This window comes from Melospiza melodia, chromosome 1 (genome assembly GCF_035770615.1).
Source record: "Melospiza melodia melodia isolate bMelMel2 chromosome 1, bMelMel2.pri, whole genome shotgun sequence".
Lineage (NCBI taxonomy): Eukaryota > Metazoa > Chordata > Aves > Passeriformes > Passerellidae > Melospiza > Melospiza melodia.
This window is the reverse complement of record NC_086194.1, coordinates 43,090-51,663: the sequence shown is the minus strand read 5'-3', so window position 1 is coordinate 51,663 and position 8,574 is coordinate 43,090. Positions and strand designations below refer to the sequence as shown.

At 49.3% G+C, this 8,574-nt stretch overlaps 1 long non-coding RNA gene across 1 annotated transcript; it reads left to right on the top strand.

The window, feature by feature from the left end:
• The first annotated feature begins 5,987 nt into the window (after positions 1-5,987).
• LOC134429113 (uncharacterized) lies at positions 5,988-8,233 on the top strand. The gene is made up of 3 exons (XR_010030525.1): positions 5,988-6,062; positions 6,140-7,509; positions 7,658-8,233. It is a non-coding gene; the product is annotated as an uncharacterized LOC134429113 (long non-coding RNA).
• Positions 8,234-8,574: the final 341 nt, after the last annotated feature.

The window sequence follows — 8,574 nt, the reverse complement described above, 5'->3', positions numbered from 1 at the left end:
TTGAGGCTTCAGGTGAGTTGGGGATTGTGACTGGGAGAGGGAGGGTGAGCAGGTATCCAGTTAGGAGTTCTTGGGAGGGGTTTTGAAGGCAGCAGGGTGAGAAAGGGTGTTTATTTGAGGGCCCCCCCTACAAGGCTGTTCAGAAGCCTAGCAGAGGCATTCCCGTGCCTTACGGCACACAAGGTCATCCAATGCACTCACAGGAATGCCATTTAACTTTGCCTTTCTCTTACCCAGGTGCCACTCCTAAGGAAGGCCACAGCCTTGGAATCAGGATGAAGCTGGAGCCTGAAGGAGCCAGGCACACTCAGGAAAGGGCAAGTAGCTGCCTTGGTGGGATTTGGCCCAGATAACTCTGGACTCACACTTTGGTTTTGGTTTTCTTCATTGCAGCTGACCGAGAGGCTCACAGGCCATCACAGAGCCCTCCGAGGCAGACTCATTTCAGGTGCAACGTGGATTCCCCTCACCGATCATCCAAAAGATAAGTCGGGGGCCAGGGCCTGGAGATGAGAGAATAGCGGGTTTGAAGTTCTTGGGGCAGATGTAAAAATTGGCAGCGGGAAAAGCAATCTTCTGCAAGGGCCTCTTAGGACAGCTAAAGGGAGAGGCTCTACTTTTGATGGCAGCTTTCAGGCGGGCAGTGCAGAACAGCTCCGCTCTGTGTCGTGTTGTCCGGTGTGCCGTGTTCCCTAGTGTGTCTTTGGGGTCCCTTTTGCCTTCTCCCCTCGAGGTCCTCACCACAAGCATGATGTGCCGTGTTTCACGTCTCCCTCTTTGTCACGTTCTGTGTCACGGGTGTCTGCACACATTTGGGACGGGGCTGCTCTGCACTGCCGCATAGCCTGGTGCGACAGGAGAAGTCCCAGGGACTTGGAATTTGTAATGTGGGGTGTAGTTGGACTCTAGATGGGATTTGTAGATGGACTCAGGATATCTGGAGCTGTTCAGTTATCCTGCAAGAGTTTGACTCTTGTCCTAACTTTTTGTTCAGATTCAGATGGATTAAATCTGTGCCAGAGGGCCCCATCCCGGGTTAGGGGATTGCCCCGAGCAGGTGAGGCCCCATTTGTCTCTGCAGCAGAAGTGTGTATGGTGACTCTGTTACAGCTCTGTTCTTTGTCTTTCTTTTTAGGAAGTCAATCTGGATACCAGCAGTCAAGGTGAGCAGCGGAGAGAAGTGGTTGTTATCGCTCAGCTCTCAAGAACAACAATTTCTCAGCAGATTCATCGTGTCACAAGAGGGATCTGCCCAGTGTCAAGGATGATGTTTGAGATTGAGGCTTCAGGTGAGTTGAGGATGGTGACTGGGAGAGGGAGGGTGATCAGGTATCCAGTTTAGGAGTTCTTGGGAGGGGGTTTGCAGGCAGCAGGGTGAGAAAGGGTGTTTATTTGAGGGCCCCCCCTACAAGGCTGTTCAGAAGCCTAGCAGAGGCATTCCCGTGCCTTACGGCACACAAGGTCATCCAATGCACTCACAGGAATGCCATTTAACTTTGCCTTTCTCTTACCCAGGTGCCACTCCTAAGGAAGGCCACAGCCTTGGAATCAGGATGAAGCTGGAGCCTGAAGGAGCCAGGCACACTCAGGCAAGGGCAAGTAGCTGCCTTGGTGGGATTTGGCTCACATAACTCTGGACTCACACTTTGGTTTTGGTTTTCTTGATTGCAGCTGACCGAGAGGCTCACAGGCAAACACAGAGCCCTCCGAGGCAGACTCATTTGAGGTGCAGCGTGGATTCCCCTCACCGATCATCCAAAAGATAAGTCGGGGGCCAGGGCCTGGAGATGGCGGAGTAGCAGGTTGGGAGTTCTTGGGACAGATTCAAAAATGAGCAGCGGGGAGAGCAATCTTGTCCAAGGGCCTCTTAGGACAGCTAAAGGGAGAGGCTCTGCTTTTGATGGCAGCTTTCAGGCGGGCAGTGCAGAACAGCTCCGGTCTGTGTCGTGTTGTCCGGTGTGCCGTGTTCCCTAGTGTGTCTTTGGGGTCCCTTTTGCCTTTTCCCCTCGAGGCCCTCACCACAAGCATGATGTGTCGTGTTTAATGTCCCCCTGTTTGTCACGTTCTGTGTCACGGGTGTGTGCACACGTTTGTGCCGGAGCTGTTCTGCCCTGCCGTATGGCCTGCTGCAATAGGACAAACCATAGGGAGTGGGAATTTGTAATGTGGGCTGTACTTGGGCTCTAGATGCTGTTCCTAGATTGACATAAGGTGTTTGCAGCTTGTGAGTTACCCTGGTGGTGTTTGACATATGTTGTAACTTTCTTTCAGGTGCAGATGCATTCCATGTGTGGCAGAGGGTCAGGGTTAGGAGGTGCCGGGCCTTCTTAGGAGCGCGGTGAGTAGCAGAGTGGTGGGGTTTTGGCCGATGCGGTGCCAAGATCAGGCGCTGATGTTTGGCTCTCTTTAATACAGCTGTCTGAGAGACCCCAGCCCGGTGCCAGCAGGACCTTCCCAGGTGACGAGGTGGCCTTTCTTTGCACCAGAGACCAGCATCCCCAGATGTCTGAGAGATAAGTAGAGGGCTGGGACCCACAGAGGGGATGAAGGCATGGTGCTTGTTTGGGAATTACTGGGAGGGGTTTTTGAGTCCAATTTTGGGCGGGGGTGGTGGTGTGTCCATGAAGTGGCACCTTCGGCCCCATGAAAGCCAAGTCTCACTTTTGATCTCAGTGCTGAGGTGTGTAGCAGGGCAGAGCAGTCCCGGTGTGTCTCGTGTCACTTGTCTATTGTGCATTATGTGTTGTTTGTGTATCCCATGTCTTTATATTAGGGGGCCCTCTCAGAAACCCTGGCATCCTTGTTAGCATCTGTGATCTCTGCATTCCCTGGCCTGGCACCCGGGCCACAGAACTTTTGACTGGGGAGCTCAGACAGGCATCAGACTCTCTTCTCTCTTTGGAAGCATCCAGTCAGGTGTCTTGTCAGGTCTTCTTCGGAGCTGTACAGACAGCTGTGCCCCACCTGGATCCATTATGGTGGATTAGGACTTGCAATAATATGAGGTTAGGTGCAGCATTCTGACAGTAGGATTCCTGGGCATCCATCATTGCTGTCCTTGGAATAAATCATTCAGTTATCATCTTCTTCCTTCATGGTTCTCTGAGCCGCATCAGCTCACCATTGGTCTCAGCTCGGTCATCTCCTTTTGCATTCTCTCAGTCCTTGCAGCCATTTTCCTTGCCTAGAGATTTCTGTCTGTGTCTTGTGCCCATTGTTTGTCACGTCCTGTCCTGTGTCACGGGTGTCTGCACACATATGGGACGGGGCTGCTCTGCCGTGCCGCACAGCCTGTTGCGATAGGAGAAGTCTTGGAGACTTGGAATTTGTAATGTGGGGTGTAGTTGGACTCCAGGTGGGATTTGTAGATGGACACATCATATCTGGAGCTCATCAGTTATCCTGCAACAGTGTGACTCTTGTCCTAACTTTTTTTTCAGATTGAGATGGATTAAATCTGTGCCAGAGGCCTCATCCTGGGTGAGGGGATTGCCCCGAGCAGGTGAGGCCCCATTTGTCTCTGCAGCAGAAGTGTGTATGGTGACTGTGTTACAGCTCTCTTCTTTGTCTTTCTTTTTAGGAAGTCAATCTGGACGCCAGCAGTCAAGGTGAGCAGTGGAGAGAAGTGGTTGTTATCGCTCAGCTCTCAAGAACAACAATTTCTCAGCAGATTCATCGTGTCACAAGAGGGATCTGCCCAGTGTCAAGGATGATGTTTGAGATTGAGGCTTCAGGTGAGTTGAGGATGGTGACTGGGAGAGGGAGGGTGATCAGGTATCCAGTTTAGGAGTTCTTGGGAGGGGGTTTGCAGGCAGCAGGGTGAGAAAGGGTGTTTATTTGAGGGCCCCCCCCCCACAAGGCTGTTCAGAAGCCTAGCAGAGGCATTGCCATGTCTTAGAGCACACAAGGTCATCCAGTGCACTCACAGGAATGCCATTAAACTTTGCCTTTCTCTAACCCAGGTACCACCCCTAATGAAGGCCACAGCCTTGGAACCAGGATGAAGCTGGAGCCTGAAGGAGCCAGGCACACTCAGGAAAGGGCAAGTAGCTGCCTTGGTGGGATTTGGCCCAGATAACTCTGGACTCACACTTTGGTTTTGGTTTTCTTCATTGCAGCTGACCGAGAGGCTCACAGGCCATCACAGAGCCCTCCGAGGCAGACTCATTTCAGGTGCAACGTGGATTCCCCTCACCGATCATCCAAAAGATAAGTCGGGGGCCACGGCCTGGAGATGAGAGAATAGTGGGTTTGAAGTTCTTGGGGCAGATGTAAAAATTGGCAGCAGAAAAAGCAATCTTCTGCAAGGGCCTCTTAGGACAGCTAAAGGGAGAGGCTCTACTTTTGATGGCAGCTTTCAGGCGGGCAGTGCAGAACAGCTCCGGTCTGTGTCGTGTTGTCCGGTGTGCCGTGTTCCCTAGTGTGTCTTTGGGGTCCCTTTTGCCTTCTCCCCTCGAGGTCCTCACCACAAGCATGATGTGCCGTGTTTCACGTCTCCCTCTTTGCCACGTTCTGTGTCACGGGTGTCTGCACACATTTGGGACGGGGCTGCTCTGCACTGCCGCATAGCCTGGTGCGACAGGAGAAGTCCCAGGGACTTGGAATTTGTAATGTGGGGTGTAGTTGGACTCTAGATGGGATTTGTAGATGGACACAGGATATCTGGAGCTGTTCAGTTATCCTGCAAGAGTTTGACTCTTGTCCTAACTTTTTGTTCAGATTCAGATGGATTAAATCTGTGCCAGAGGGCCCCATCCCGGGTTAGGGGATTGCCCCGAGCAGGTGAGGCCCCATTTGTCTCTGCAGCAGAAGTGTGTATGGTGACTCTGTTACAGCTCTGTTCTTTGTCTTTCTTTTTAGGAAGTCAATCTGGATACCAGCAGCCAAGGTGAGCAGCGGAGAGAAGTGGTTGTTATTGCTCAGCTCTCAAGAACAACAATTTCTCAGCAGATTCATCATGACACAAGAGGGATCTGCCCAGTGTCAAGGATGATGTTTGAGATTGAGGCTTCAGGTGAGTTGGGGATTGTGACTGGGAGAGGGAGGGTGAGCAGGTATCCAGTTAGGAGTTCTTGGGAGGGGTTTTGAAGGCAGCAGGGTGAGAAAGGGTGTTTATTTGAGGGCCCCCCCTACAAGGCTGTTCAGAAGCCTAGCAGAGGCATTCCCGTGCCTTACGGCACACAAGGTCATCCAATGCACTCACAGGAATGCCATTTAACTTTGCCTTTCTCTTACCCAGGTGCCACTCCTAAGGAAGGCCACAGCCTTGGAACCAGGATGAAGCTGGAGCCTGAAGGAGCCAGGCACACTCAGGAAAGGGCAAGTAGCTGCCTTGGTGGGATTTGGCCCAGATAACTCTGGACTCACACTTTGGTTTTGGTTTTCTTGATTGCAGCTGACCGAGAGGCTCACAGGCCATCACAGAGCCCTCCGAGGCAGACTCATTTCAGGTGCAGCGTGGATTCCCCTCACCGATCATCCAAAAGATAAGTCGGGGGCCAGGGCCTGGAGATGGCGGAGTAGCAGGTTGGGAGTTCTTGGGACAGATTCAAAAATGAGCAGCGGGGAGAGCAATCTTGTCCAAGGGCCTCTTAGGACAGCTAAAGGGAGAGGCTCTGCTTTTGATGGCAACTTTCAGGCGGGCAGTGCAGAACAGCTCCGGTCTGTGTCGTGTTGTCCGGTGTGCCGTGTTCCCTAGTGTGTCTTTGTGGTCCCTTTTGCCTTTTCCCTTCGAGGCCCTCACCACAAGCATGATGTGTCGTGTTTAATGTTCCCCTGTTTGTCACGTTCTGTGTCACGGGTGTGTGCACACGTTTGTGCCGGAGCTGTTCTGCCCTGCCGTATGGCCTGCTGCAATAGGACAAACCATAGGGAGTGGGAATTTGTAATGTGGGCTGTACTCGGGCTCTAGATGCTGTTCCTAGATTGACATAAGGTGTTTGCAGCTTGTGAGTTACCCTGGTGGTGTTTGACATATGTTGTAACTTTCTTTCAGGTGCAGATGCATTCTATGTGTGGCAGAGGGTCAGGGTTAGGAGGTGCCGGGCCTTCTTAGGAGCGCGGTGAGTAGCAGAGTGGTGGGGTTTTGGCCGATGCGGTGCCAAGATCAGGCACTGATGTTTGGTTCTCTTTAATACAGCTGTCTGAGAGACCCCAGCCCGGTGCCAGCAGGACCTTCCCAGGTGACGAGGTGGCCTTTCTTTGCACCAGAGACCAGCATCCCCAGATGTCTGAGAGATAAGTAGAGGGCTGGGACCCACAGAGGGGATGAAGGCATGGTGCTTGTTTGGGAATTACTGGGAGGGGTTTTTGAGTCCAGTTTGGAGCGGGGGGTGTTCATTAAACGGCTCGTTAGGCCCCATGAAAGCCAAGTCTCACTTTTGATCACAGTGCTGACGTGTGCAGGGCAGAGCAGTCCCGGTGTGTCTCGTGTCACTTGTCTATTGTGCCTTGTGTGTTGTTTGTGTATCTCATCTCCTGTCTTTTGCCTTAGGGGGGCCTGTCAGAATCCTTGGCATCCTTGTTAGCATCTGTGATCTCTGCATTCCTTGGCCTGGCACCCGAGCCACAGAACTTTTGACTTGGGAGCTCAGACAGGCATCAGACTCTCTTCTCTCTTTTGAAGCATCCTATCTGATGTCTTGTCAGGTCTTGTTCTGGGCTGTATGGACAGCTATGCCCACCTGGATCCATTCAGGTGGATTAGGACTTGGTGTAATATGAGGTTAGGTAGAGGATTCTGACCGTAGGATTCCTAGGCATCCATCTTTGCAGTTTTTGGAAGAAATCATTCAGTTATCATCTTTTTCCTTCGGGGTTCTCTGAGCCTCATCAGCTCACTATCAGTTTGAACTCAGTCATCTCCTTTTGCATTCTCTCAGTCCTTGCAGCCATTTTCCTGGCCTAGAATTTTCTGTCTGTGTTGTGTCCCCATTGTCTGTCCTGTCCTGTCTGTCCTGTGTCACTGGTGTCTGCACACATTTGTGCCCGAGCTGCTCTGCCCTGTCGCATAGCCTGGTGCAATAGGAGAGGGCCCGGGGATTTGGAATGTGTAATGTGGGGTGTAGTTGGACTCTAGATGGGAATTGTAGATGGACACAGGATATATGGAGCTCTTCAGTTATCATTGAACTGTCTGACTCTTGTCCTAACTTTTTTTTCAGATGCACCTCCTCAGATGACTGCAGTAGTTCTGTAGATTCCTTCTTCTGAAAGGGAATAGGGCTCAAGAATTCATCTTCCAGAGAATTTTTGAAAGTCCTGGCTTGTATTGTATCTGCCTATTTTGGCTTATGTTCTATGTACCTATACATCTGTCTTCTATTGGATTTTGGGTAGAAAATTTATCAGTCCAGAGTGGGGACAAGTCCTAGCTGTCAGATAGCCACTCGTTGACCCTTCCTGTCGTCTCACAGGTCCCCGAGGCTGCTGATTTCCCCAGGATCTGCCATTTTACCTCACGGAGCGGCAGCCAGAAGATGTGTCACATCACGTTCTTCAGCATCTCGAGTAAGGGCCGCAGTGAGCGTTTAAGTGGAAAGATTGTGTGAGCGTGTGTGAGAGCATGTGGCTGTGTCTGTCTGTGTCTGCTCGTCTCTGCGTGTGTGAGCGCATGCTCACTGGATTTAACCTTGTGTGTGTGACTTTTGCTTTCCAGGTTTTGCGACTCCTTGTTAAATTCAGAATAAAAAATCCCCAGCCGGGTTGTATTGCATGAACTGACATGGTATGTACCGATGTTGGCTTAAAACCCAGAAAACCAGACGAAGATGAGCAGGAAAAAACCAGAAAAAAACCCTATGATGGACAAGAAAAAAACCCAGAAAAAGCCCAGGATGGGCAAGAAAGAAATGAGAAAAAAACCCCAGAAAATAATCCCAGATGGGCAAGAAAAAAACCTAGAAAAAACCCCAGAAAATCACCCAAGATGGGCAAGAAAAAAACTCAGAAAAAACCACAAGAAAAAAACTCTGAGATGGGCAAGAAAAAAACCAGAAAAAAGTCTGAAGATGGGCAAGAAAAAACCTGGAAAAAACCCCCAAGATGGACAAGAAATAACCCAGAAAAAAATTCGAAGAAGGGAAGAAAAGACCCAGAAAACACCCAGAAAAAAATCGCAACTCAAGTATAAATATAGAAATGTTTGTCAAGTATATGCAGATATATAAAGAAATGTTAAATTATTTGAAATATAAAATAACAGAAATATAACATATATACAGTATTACTTGTATTTTGGATCGTATTGATTTATGTTTATTTCCTATAATACACTACAATATTTATATCAATTTTACATCTGTCATCTCTATCATTTGTTATATGTTACACCATATTGATATACTCTAGGTTTTTTTAAGTAGTTTAAAATAAAGGGGAGTTTTTTTTTATTTGGCAAAAGCAGGTGTTTTAGTATAGAAATTATAAATACAAATAATATAAAGGTAGAAATCTAAGAATAGAAATAGATCATAAATAGCTGAAGGTTAATATAAAAATGAAAAATGTAAGAAAAAATAAGTTGTAGCAGTAGATATGGTACATAATTAGGAAAATAATTTATCTCTATTATTT